Consider the following 13,494-nt stretch of genomic DNA (forward strand, 5'->3'; position numbering starts at 1 on the left):
TAATAAAAAAACAGTAGTAAAGCCCACATGGAAATTTGCTGACCTTTCAGCTCTAACAAAAGCCCCATAGTTCCTATGAATTCAGTTTTCACTTATAAGATGGGGAAAAATGAGGTAAAAGAAGCACAAAATACTCCACGAAAAGTCCATTTTATGTAGAAATGATACTTCTAAGATGTTGATGCAAGTTTATCCAACTCCTCAATACATCTAAAACCAGATATTTTGCTAGAAGTCCAATACTGATCACTGCCAAGCTCTGTCTCTCAAGGTTTCCTAGCCACCATTTATTTTTCGAAAAATAGCTTGCTGGCATAAATGGGGGAAAAAAATCATTATACTGAAAATTTATTTTCAATACGCCAAAAAATATTATTCAATTTTCAAAGATAAATCAATTTTTTATGAAGTCCCTTTTGGGAGAAACTTTCCCTGGAACTCTCACAGGTGTGAAGGCAAAAGAAAAACAGTAACTGTTATACTGTTATATATATAGTCACTGTTTAGAACAAACACAGTTGATGATTTTGTAATTTTATAGAGAGACCTCAGCTGGAAATGCAGTAAGATTGTTCTCCCCACCCCCACTGGATTAGCTATGCTAGGATTTTGTGTTGAGGAGACTGGCAACTGAAGTTTCCCCCAGTACTAAAAACATAAATAATAATCTTCACCTCTTCTCTCTAGCTAGTGGAGATAATAATCAGACTAAGAAGAGCTTCTAGAGCAATTGAGGGATATCTGCATTAAGATTTATGAAATATTAAGTAGGAAAGAGCCAACTGGCTATTAATGTATCCATGATAAATACTTCCACATGAAATTAAAAAAGTAAAGATGGTTCAGAGGAAAAAGAGATTACCCATGCTGTCTAAATTGCAGCATTTACTGCATGCTGGCTTAGTAATCAAGTATTTATTTGTGAATACAAGGGTTCTACATGTGTTAGATTGACTATTTTTCTGTTACAGGTGGACCAAAGCAGAAAAGATTTCTGTAAAGCAGAAAGGCAGTTGGAGGCTGTGATCTATTACTGTTGAAGCAAGTAAAAAAATTGCATTTGAAAAATGAGTCTGTGTTATCTCCTGTAGAAAGAAAATATAAAAGTACACAAGCAACAGTAATAAGCAAAAGAGAAAAGATGAAGTAATAATAAATCAACCATAAAATTCATTTAAGAACCTTGCTAGTTGATGTAAAGCTACAACAACATCTGGAAAATTCCTCTGAATTTCAGTCTGTGGACTTGAAGGCTCTGAAGAACAAGGCAAGCAGATCATGGGCATCCATTAATAATCTCTTGTCTCTTCTGGCCTCAGTTATCCCCCGCAACAGATCTCATTATAATTTGGCATGTTGGCCTTAAAACTAAAATCAGGTTATTAATCAGAGTTTGAGAAGTATTTATGACAATCCCTTTTTCCTATTTTATCTCCCATTTCAGCAGGATCCAAAGGCTTTTGTACCCAAGGGCACATACAATCCTACTGCTTTGAAATAAGAATTTCAGTGTGGAGTTTAAAATCCGCTGAAAACACCAGTCCAGTCCAAAGATATTGCATCCATTTAATTAAATCAGTAGGACAGGCTCTACACTTCACCCAATACTGAAAATTTGGTTTGTTTATATGTTTCCAATGGTGGTTTTTAAGTTTTCCAGTAAGACAGGGAGGAAAATGTGCCTCTCAATTCTCTGATTCTGCTTTTTCTCCTTTGGTATTATGCTATGGGCTGGTGTGAAGGGCTCATAGCTGGGAAGGGAATGAAAAAAGCATGTTGTCTTGTCAAGTTTCCCCACAGTAAGTCTGGCACTGCTCACAGAGGCAGTGTTTCCCCATCCCTACCATGTCAGGAGTGGTGCTGTTGCAGATGCCCACTGACCACCCTTTCTTCTGAGGCTTGGCTCCTCTGCCAGTACTTCCTGTTAAGTGCAAGGAAGTGCCAGGGGATTGGCATTAAACACAGTCAATCAAACAACAAACGGATTTTATCCAAAGTCACCACAAAGCACAGCTGCTTTGTTTCTGAGGTCTGTTCAGGACGATGCAGACTGTTGGAACCAGCTGACTCAATCCCTGTCTAGGTGCAGGATGAGGTGGGGGAAACTGTGCATCTTCTGCCCCCTGAACTGTTCTCCCTGGCACCAGTGAGCAGTGGGAGACTTCATACAGCAGTGGGAAAAATACTGCTTGTTTGGGACAAAGGCAAAACCCAGGTGTGTTGTAACCAGAAGATTTAAAATAGAGATTCACTTTGATAGTTTTATTTGGTGGATTAGAAACTTGGAAGAAGCTTTAAAAAAATTATTTGGACAAAATGCTTTTTCTAAAATATTTGCTAAAGAAAAAGGTGTAATATATTTAATTATATTTTCAGGCCAGAACCAAGTATCATTAGAAATGAGGAAGACATGCCAGAAAAACCAACAGTTTGGTGGTTAAGGCAGCTCATCTGCTATGTGGGATAATAAAGTCCAGATCCCACTTTAAATTAGGGAATGTGATTTTCTTGCTATTAATTTAATTGTTTTCTTATTCATGCCAGGAGCAAATTTAAATTCACTCTTGGGAGGTCAAAATTCACTTCATGTTCTTGCAAATGGGCTGAATTATGTATCATGCATAATTAGTTATACAGAGTAGTAAAAAATCTTTTTTTGGGGGATAATCTACATTTATATTAGCTAAACAACTATGGATTTGACCTGCTTGGAAATAGATCAATTCAAAAACATAAGAAATTATTTCCTGACAAATGATAATTCTGCCCACGTTTTTCTAGGGCTATGAGGGCTTGAATAATATTCACAAGATACCAAATGGCAAAGAAGAACATGAGAAAGTGAATTACACTCACCATCAAATTTACATCCATATGCATAACCAGCATTTGTGTTTCTGCGTTTTTCTCATTTCCCCATGAGAATGCAGTAATCCTACTATTCCCATTCCGGTAAATACATTCTTTTCTTTCTTTATTGTGAACATAGTAACAGGATTTGGCCCATGAGGAAATAAAGCTAGCAATATTTTAGATATTTTATGCATTGTATCATTAATGCATTTTGATAAATTGTTTTCATAGAGCTTTGATAGAGCTACCATCTCCACTGGTCTTTCAGATTCTTGATCTGAGCTTGCACTCCAGGTCAGCAGTTCAAGTCATTGACCCTTTGCAATCTTCATTAACTTGGTGTTATGGTCACTTCTTGGTATTTATATAACCCTTATATTTCCTTTAGACTTGTCCAAACTTAAATTAAAGCTCAATGGTACTATAAGGCATTTACACTGGTTTACAACTAACATACTGGAGTACTGTTCGTACTCCAAGTACTCAAGCAACAGGACTTAAACCCCAGTGGGGACCCAGCAAAGACACCTCTGGGAGCAGCTCCCCAAATACCTGCCCAGGCACACTGCGAGAATGTGGTCTGAGCTGTGGGAAACTGTACAAGCACATCCCTCAGGCTCTCTGTCTGGGCTAATTTACATGGGCTTCCCAGTGCCTAGCATCAGTTCACTTATCTCTCCATCTCTAAACCATATCTCTGCAAAAGAACCCATTTATTTCAAAACCCTTTTAATTCAAAACCAAATTTAGCATAAGCTTGGCTAGAGCCAATGTATTTAAGGAGATTTAGGGTTGTTATTTATTTTCAGTTTGCAAAACATACTGAAATGGATTCATATACACAGGTAATCGGAACTCTGTAGCATTTTTAGAAATAAACCCCTCATGGGTAAAAACCTATGGAGTCTAATGTTTATAATGTTCTATGGCACCTTTTATGAAAGGATCTCAGAGCCTTTTGCTAATATTAAATGTGCTTAAACACTCCTCCTATTATTTCCATTCTAAGGAAACAGCGACACACAAAGAGGTTGAGTAATTTGGCAAAAGGGGACATATAACCCAGACACCCTGGACTCATGCCTTAGTCAGAGAACAATTCTATTGGTATTAGGTATTCAGCCTGCCTTGCTAAAATTGTCTAATTAATAGGATTATAAAATGAGAGACTTAATATTCCAGTAAAACCTGTAAAATGGCAATAGTTTTTAGTACTTGAAAAAGTGTCTGGATTGTGATATCGTATGAAGGAGAATACATTCACCTCTCAGCAACACTTTGCCTTTAAAAAAAAGAAAAAAAAAAGAAGTAATTTTGTGGGTTTTTTTTGTTTGTGTTTTGGTTGGTTGGTTGGTTGGTTTGTTTTTTGGTTTTGTTTTTGTTTTTTTTTAAATAGTGAACACATGAATAAAAATAAAAAGAAAAATTGTAAATGTTAATTACCAGGGAGCCAGAAGAATTCAGTGAACCCATCTCCCAAATTTTAAACTTTCATAACAACATACGTTTTTTAAAAAGTGAATTAAATTTTCAAATGTGCATATGTCAGGTAAATAAAGAATGATACAAAATGATGTATCATAAGTTATTTATAATAATAGATACTTAAATTTATAATAATAGAGATAGCAGAGCTGAACATGTAAATTTATTAACTGTGTGAAGAGAAAGTGTCCAAATATAAAAGCTAGAATCTATTTAAAAATAAATAAATTTAAAATTAAATAAACTTAAAAACTATTTAAAGCTAGAATGTTATTTTAAAAAGCAACAGTTAGTTAGCCCATTCTATAGATCAGGAAAGATTCTCATATGTAAATTCTGAGTCTATTTTTCAAAGAAGATTTGAAGGCAGTAGGAGGTCAAAATAGAGCTTAGCAATGTTTAGGAAGGTATGTCTTCTTTTATAGTGTTTTTAGTGTTTATAGACCTTCATAGATTTTGTGGAGGTCTAAAGCAGTAAAATGATTCAAGCTATCCTGGATTCAAAAAAGTTAAAGGATGATGGTATATTTGCATGTCTTGAAATGTTCTGTTTGCCCAACATCACGCTTCCAACATAGATGACAGCACAGCAAAATTTGAATATTGTCTGTTTCAAGGTTTATATGGTTCATTGGGAAATTCAGAGTTATTTTCCTTTGTCAAGGTTTGGCTGGAATGAGTCTGCTGGACTAAGACTGATTCTCTTGGATCACCACCAGACAAAGAATAGTGTATGTTTTTCTGTCCACACCTCTGTTACAATTATGAGTTAGGTTCAATTATCTCACATTAGTATTTTGAGAAAATTTAGGCTGATGTTAAATCTAAGGGTCCTTTTACATAATCAAAACAGAGTAAACAGGCATGTAGCAGGAAGACACAGGCCTACTAGGGAATACCTTACAAGAAAGTGATTCTGTAAAAGATAGACAGCCACCATTATGGTCCTCTGCTCATTCTCCCTGTCAGCAGGTCCATGACTAGCACATCTCTTTTTCTCAAGCTCTTATTAATCTCAGCTGGCCCTATGAGTCTTTGGTTATTTTTATACCACACCACAATTAAATCTGGTACAGATGAAAGGTAACTCTCCAACCAAACTGACTGAAGATGCCAATGAATGAGAACAGGTTGTGGAAATGTACTAATATCAATGGAAATTTCATTTAGGGAGACCTCTGATCCAAATTAAATACATTACAATAGCCAATAAGCCAGGCTCGGATTTAAATTACTTGTTGGTCCGACTCAGCTCCACAATGTAAACACCAGGCTGCAAGTGATCACTGAGCAGATTTCCCAGTCTCTGCTGTTGGAATGGCTCACTTCTCATGGTTTTCATCATGTTCTGTGGAGCAAGGACATGAACATCAGATTCCACTGTCCCAACTTACAGTCCTCACAGCTGGGCTTGCCAAAATATTTAATGATTAACACAGAAAAGCTTCAAAGGGAGAAACTGACATATCCTGCCATTTCTACTCTTTCCAAGCATAATCACCCTGAGGGGGGTAACGTATTCCTGTATAAATGAAGACACCAGAAAAAGGGCTTAACCCAAGTGGCCTAGAGGATCACCTAGACATATTAGCTATTCTAGGACAACTTCCTTCATCATCTTGGTGGATTTGAAATAGTTTTTAACACACAAATTAGTGTGCTATAGGAAAAAAAAATTCCCACACAGTTCTAGCCCTGTGGCTATATGGAGTTGCACCAAAAGCTCATCTGGCTCCCAGGCCTCTGAACCTAGGCAAACACAAAGTTAGCTTAAAATTGTTTCCTGCACTGAGATTACCATGAGTTGGTTCTGATGCTTTATAAATTCTCTTTTGCATCTCTAGAAGAAACAGCTGAGGTAATACTTAAAATATACATTTAACTTGATACTGGTTTTCTTTGCCCACCCCATGGGATCATCAAGTATAGACTTTCATATATGGCTTTCACTCTGCCTGTGGGTGCAAGATAATAGTTCCTAAAGCAGTAATGCCCAGGAATGCTGATATCAGGTACAGTCCTACTGTCCTAGTCAATGATACCATGAAAAGATGGTCCCAGTCTGAAGAACTTCCTCCCTCATGTGCATCTTCCAATTCTTATTATATCATTTAAGGGTTGGGTTTTGGTTTTGCTTTGTTTGATTTTTTTAAAAACGTGAATAAGCTCGGAGACAGTAGAAAACCAGTAACTGGTCAAAACCACAATATTTCTGCAGGTTTGGAGGACTTCTGTGTGGAAATCTGGGCAGGAAGTAACTTGTTTGGGAACTGTAATAGCTCTCCAGGTTTCCTATTCAGCTGTTACCCAGGTGGACCTTGAAGGAATTTCCTTTTAGGAATGAAATAGAACCATATGATAATATCTACATGCACTGTTAAAGAACTTGAATATAAACACAACATCCCGACTCATTTTTTTCCTTTAGAACAGATGGTATTTAAAAAGGGAATGCAAAGGAAATACTTAGGATGGGAGATACAGAACAAAACAGGTGAGTCAGAAGAAAGGTTCCAGTCTTGTTTTGCAAATTAAATCTCTTGCTGGAAAAACAAGGCTATTCACATTCACAACAGCAGTAGCAAAATAAAATTGGGCACCTCATTCTCAGCCCTTTGTGCATGTGCCAAACAATGACACTGTTTTTATTCGTGAAACATGAAAGACAGGACTTGCAATTATGATGCAAATCTTGACCAAAGTGTACTGGCAAAGAACTGCAGGAACTGAAGGAAATATGCATCATGTCCATTGAGTCTGAATCTGATCCATACTCTTAGTCACCCAATTATAGCAAGAACTGCTGCTATAAAACACCAAAGGATGGGGGGATGTTAACCCCCTGCAACACTGGCTGGAGATGGGAGAATGGTTAAGTCTATCATTCTCATTCACTGACACATCACAAATTCATTGCTTCACAGAACTGTAGCAACAAGTCACTGATAGCTTTTTTCAGATCATCAACTCTTCTAACATCATCAGCTTCCTAAACGTCAAAACACTCTTTTAAATTTTTTTTTTTAAGCAACCCAGAAGGGATTACTGTGTTTACTGGGGGTCTAACGGTCTTTCTTCTACTCCCTGTAGTTGAATTCATGTCTGACCTTGTCTTGGGACACAGTGCCATCAGTCCGTTATCTTGTATTTAAAAGAACTACAGTTTCCATGCATGCCACAAGACTTGTCAGCTCTATTCCATTATGAGGAAAGAAATTATGCTTTTTGCTGCAATATATGCATACATTTTATACCTTATTATGCTGAAGTCATAACCACAAACATGACATGTTTCCCAATACCAAAAGGGAGTCAGAAAGTGTTTCAACAGATCAGTTCTTAAGGGTGCTTTAGCAAAGATACCTCTATTTTGTAATTTTCTTTTTGCAGCAGATGTCACAACAACTAATGAGAGCTTGTCCATTGATTTAATCCAGCTTTGCAATTCAAACTATTAATCAAATATTTTCATTTCATCCTCAAAATCCAGGTGATGAGCTTATCTTTCAAGACTTGAATAATAACTGGGACTCTTTTTCTCTTAGCCTACTACTCTTCAGATTTTTTCTAATGTTTTCAAGGATTTTTTCTGTAGCTACAGACATGTGGTACTAAATTTGAAAATATATTTTATCCTTTCATTTCTAGTGTTGTTTTCAAAAAACACCTATCATTTCACCTATCCTTGATAATATCACAAGATTAACCAAATGTTAATACTAAAACCTGCTTGACCTTAAGAATTCAAGTTCCAGTTAGGAAAGAGTCATGTGATAAAAACATGTATGCATATGCCAGAAAGTAAACATAATGGTATGCTGTCCTAAAGGACTTTTTCATCTATATATCAAGAATATGTATTACTGAGATTTAACAAGTTAAGACTTGTTTTTATAATTGAGGATATAGAAGCAATTTGTAAATTTCCATGCTTGTTGCCATGAAATCAAGAACCCTGTTTAGCAGCAAGCCCACATCTCCTTGTTTGGCCTTTTACTACCCATGCAGAGGCTGAAGCTCTCTATCTTGCCTTTGATGTCCTTGCCAGTTCAAGTTGAGCTTTGGTTTTCTTAACCCCACCTCTGCATGAGAGAATACTGTCTCACATGGGTAGTATTTCTAAAGCCCTTCTTTGTGGCCTGGCTCTGGTTCTGCCATCTGTACGTGATCATTTTGCAGTGGAGCTCTGTCATGAATCATAGAATCATTTAGGTTGGAAAGGACCTCTAAGATCGTCAAGTCCAACTGTTGATCCAACGCTGCCAAGCCTGTCAGAGGTGGACCAACAGAAGCCTACAGAGAATGGAGAAAGATGCAGAAGGGCTGCGAGGAAGCAGCCTCAGAGGAAGAACAACTGCAGCTGCAAGGGGTTGCCTAGAGACCCAGCTACTAGATGCAGCCTCACAAACCTCTGTAGAATTCCTCTGTTTGTACCCCAGACCACTCCTTCCCTTCCTCCCTAAGTCCCAACTCTCCCTATATGGCTGGACATATCCCTGCGGCCAATCCCTCCATTTTCCCCTATCACTGACCCTCAGGATTTGATGCCCCTGGCAAAAATCCCACCCTTGTTTGAGACCCTTCCATATTCCTCTCTATATAAACTGACATCTTGTTTTAATAAATGCCATTTTGTGGGTCACCACCTGTGTGCCTGTCTCCTATACAAAGTGTGCCCTAGGGTCTTTTCCTGGGGGACCATCCCCCCCCGCGATACAAGCCCACCTCTAAACCATGTCCCTCAGTGTCACCTCTAAACACTTTTTAAAAACCTCCAGGGATGGTGGTTCCACCGCTTTCCTGGGCAGTCTGTTCCAATGTTTGACAAACATTTTTTTAAAGAAAATTTTCCAAATATCCAATCTAAATGTCCCCTGGTGCAGCTTGAGGCCATTTCCTTTTTTCATACTGTTTGTTACCTTGGAGAAGAGACAGACCCCCACCTGCCCACAACCTCCTTTCAGGTATTTGTAGAGAGCAATAATGTCTTGCCTAAGCCTCCTTTCTCCAAGCTAAACAACCCCATGTCCCTCAGCTGCTCCTCATAAGACTTGTGTTCCAGACCCTTCACTAGCTTTGTTACTCTCCTCTGGATGTGCTCCAGCACCTCAATGTCCTTCCTGAATTGAGAGGCCCAAAACTGAACATGACTCAAGGTGTGGCCACACCAATGCCATGTACACAGTACAATCCCTGTCCTGGTCCTGCTGGTCACAATATTCTTGATACAAGCCAGAGTGCCATTGGCCTTCTTTGCCACCTGGGCACATTGCTGGCTCATGTTCAGCAAACTGTCAACCAGCACCCCAGGTCCTTTTCTTCTGGGACACTTTCTGATCACCCTTCTCACAGCCTGTAGTGCTGCATGGCACTGTTGTGACCCAAGTGCAGGACTCGACATTTGCTTTGTGGAAGCTCATACCGTTGGCCTTGGCCCATTGATGTAGACTGTTCAGATCCCTCTGTAGAGCCTTCTTACCTCCAGCAGATCAACACTTGATGTCATCTGCAAACTTGCTGAGAGTGCACTCAATCCCCTTGTCCAAATCATTGATAAAGATATTAAACAGGGTACTTGGTTTAGCTGAGATGTGCTGCTGGTACATCTGCTTGTTTTTCCAGGTACTAATCTGGACCATTCTCACACTTGGAGAATGTGGTCCATGTAGTCCTTGAAGTTAACCTGATCTCTCTCCTCCTTCTGAGGCTGCTCCCCTATGATCCCATCTGCCCCCTCCCTGGACAAGCTGCTAGCTGCTCCCCTTGTGGCCAACATCTGGGCTTTGTGACACTCCTCCCTCTCGCCCCTCGGGATCTTTATCTCCATAATTTCATGCCCACTACAGCCAAGGCTGCTGTGGATCATCGCCTCCCCTGGCAGTGACTCCTCATCAGGGACAGCAGGTCCATCAGTGCGACACCATGGGATGGTCCAACCAGGCTCTGCATCCATGAAGTTGTTCTTGACACCTTCCAGAAATCTCCAGGACTGTGTATGTTCTGCCGTGCAGGTGACAGGGAGGTTGACAGGCCCTAGAAATGCCAGGCTCTTCCTTTCCCGGACTTCTTTGATGGGTTTAATGAAGGATTCGTCTGCTTCCTCACCCTCAGCCGACAGGCAGTAATACACTCCCCCTATGTTGCCCACTCCCTAATGTTGCCCTATGTGGTCTTCTCTCTGTTCTGACCATGAGCTCTCATACACAAAAATACTCAGAAAAGGGCTGAAATGGTCATATGTTGCAGTAAACAGTGCCCCCAGTAATTTAAATTCCTTGTTCCATGACTTAAAAGTCATAAGAAATGTTCAGACTCACAATATTTTTGAACTATGGGCTTCATCCTCCACACCAGGATTTTTCACTCTCTCAAAAGTTCTCTCTCAGCTTTGGCTCTTTGGAAGCCTCTTTTGCTACTGTAGCAACACACTTGTAAGGGCGAAATGAGGTATGCAGTGGCTATGTGAACTCTACAGCTTTTAATTTATCAGTACAGTACTATGAATGCTGACTGAAAAGTTGAGTAGCATAAGGGCCAAAGTATTACTTTTGATCAAAACTACCTAGGAGGGAAGTGAAATGATAGTTAATGGTAAATTTTCATCACGATAAAGAGGAGGTAAATAGAGGGGTCTCAGATGCCACACTTTGTGTCTTCTAATAGTATCACTGTGTAAGTGGAAAGGAGAAACCAACTAAAGAATGCAGCATTTTTCAGTGAAATGAAACCCACCTCACGGTTTCTGTAAGAGCAAGATATACTGGCATAGTTATTCAAGCATTTCATAGGGCATACCTTGCTCCCTGATGCTACCACAGCCCCCCTTCCTCCAGAAACTGCTGCCTGTGCTAGTGTTGGGAAACAAGAGTTCTTCCCCTCTAATGTTCAAGTTGAAACCCAGCTATCTCTGCCCTGCAGGGAAGGAGGCCATCCTGGTTCATATTCCATGCAGCTTGCACAGCCACACTCCTGCCTGCATCTTTGTAAATCACTGAAGGAAAGGGAGCTGGCTGCCACTTAAAGGACAGCATGGTGACAGTCTTTGCATCAGTGATGCAAAGCAATTGGGAGAGTATTCAGATGGTCAAGGGACAGGACAAATAGTGCCAGAGAGACACATCTCTCCATAAACTGGGGGTGCAACCTCACCTTGTCATCCTCTCTCGAAAAGAATGCTACACAACTGGAAGACTGAAAAACATTTCAAGGAGTGAATTTTAAGACTATTTAAGACAACTGGGGCAACATGACATAAAGTATTTATGATGAAGTTTTGCAGAAGGTACCTAAGTTCATATGGTATTTGATTCCCTTTACTGCAGGAAATAGGAAATGTCTGTCAAATGTTCTTCTATTATACTTGACAAGGGTCTGCAGGAAATTTATATTTGTGATTTCTGTGCCTTTAAGCTAATGCAAGGCAAGGACTGAGGGGACTGGAATTTTGTGCAAAAGCTCTCCAAGGGCATGCAAGTGCATGAGGAAGTCGGGCCTGTGTATCCTAGAGGCAGTCTCCAGAAAAGGAAGCAGTGCCTATGGGTTGGAGCATTTCTGTCCTTGAGGTCCAAGAGACTTCATGCACAATAAGCAGGTTTGCTTTGCATAACTCCCAGAGCTACTGGGATACATTAGCCTGCCCAGCTTGTTCAGGGCTCCTTACACCATGCATGATGAAGACACTTGCCCTGTGTTTGATACCGGTGGACTTCTATCCCACACACAAACAGTTTTAGAATTGGGATTGCTCAACTTAAAAATCAGAGGACACCGTGAATAATGCCTCAACCTTCTGTGCTAGTCTGGTCAAGAGGAACTGCAACATTTGACCTTGGTTGGAACACTCACTTGAAAAACTATATAAGTAGGGGAAGAATTAAAGTGTTTTATATCTAATGCAGTCCTAAGCTGCTGTGGTGCTTACAGGCCATAGCAACTAGTTTATAGATAGTTTGGTCAGGTCTACATAGACTGTTTCCACAGAAGTGGCTTCAGTATAGACAGCCTATCACAAAGGAGTCCTGAGAAGCATTAATGATTTGTGCTTTTCTTTCTATCATTCAAATTTTGAATGAAAATACTACATGAATAGGGCTGGTAGAACAAAACACTCATAAACTTTTATAGACCTAGGTGTAGGCACAGGCTCAGCATCTGGAGTTAGTGGCCTATGGTCTTCACAGTGATTCTCTGATATTAATGACATTTGAATAAACTTTCCTATCAAAAAGACAACTCACCTGTGCTATCAGCAGTTGGTAAATGATTTATAGATCTGTATCCAGTAAGTAGGTGAGAAAAAATGCTGGAGTACATTATTCTGTTAATGCTGTCACAAGCAATGGCATATTTAAAATAGATCTTGTCAGTTTTAGTAAAACAAGTGCTCTAGTGAGTATTTTAACCTTAACTTCTTAATGCAAGTATAAATTACAGTTTATAGGAACTGTACAGGGTTTTACCATTTTACAAAATACATGGTTAAGAACACACTTCTCTCACCCTCAGGTGATGGTGTGCCTCACTGTAGCCTCTAAAAGGCTTCACTGGAAAGACTCAACAATTTGTCATCATTAGCATTTCCAATATAGAACTTGAGCAAATATGATATATGAGGGCTGAAAAGGACCAAGTCATACAGAAACATAATACAGGAAAGCATTGGTTCTTCTTTTAATTCCTGGGTATTATGTAAATAAATGTCTTCCTTAACCTCACTAACTTCAGATTTAAAGATAAACTTCATATACATATTTTATTATTATGAAAGTTCATAGAAGAGACCTGTACTTCAGGCCTAAAAATCAGATAAGACTACTGCTAAAAAAAAAGCCTAAACTGCTGAGGCAGACTTGGAAAACCCACTCAGAATATTTATTTAGGCTACTAAAAGAACACTGGTATTAGAATTTTTGTTGTGTTATGCAGCAAAATGTACTTTTCTAGTGAAAAATTGACTCTAGACACCAGTGTTAGTACATGGTATCAGGTGAAAAGAGTTCCTGATTGGACTTTATGAGCAAATTAAGACTGATAACATAAAAGTCATGAGCACTGGAAGATACTGCTAAGGGTGAAAAAAGAGGGGCTTAAAAACCAGGTAGAGGCCAGAGGAATAAAAAAGATGAGTTCTGTGTTTGTTTAGTTGCAGAAAGGTTA

This window comes from Myiozetetes cayanensis, unplaced genomic scaffold (assembly GCF_022539395.1).
Source record: "Myiozetetes cayanensis isolate MyiCay16 unplaced genomic scaffold, myiCay2020 scf1, whole genome shotgun sequence".
Lineage (NCBI taxonomy): Eukaryota > Metazoa > Chordata > Aves > Passeriformes > Tyrannidae > Myiozetetes > Myiozetetes cayanensis.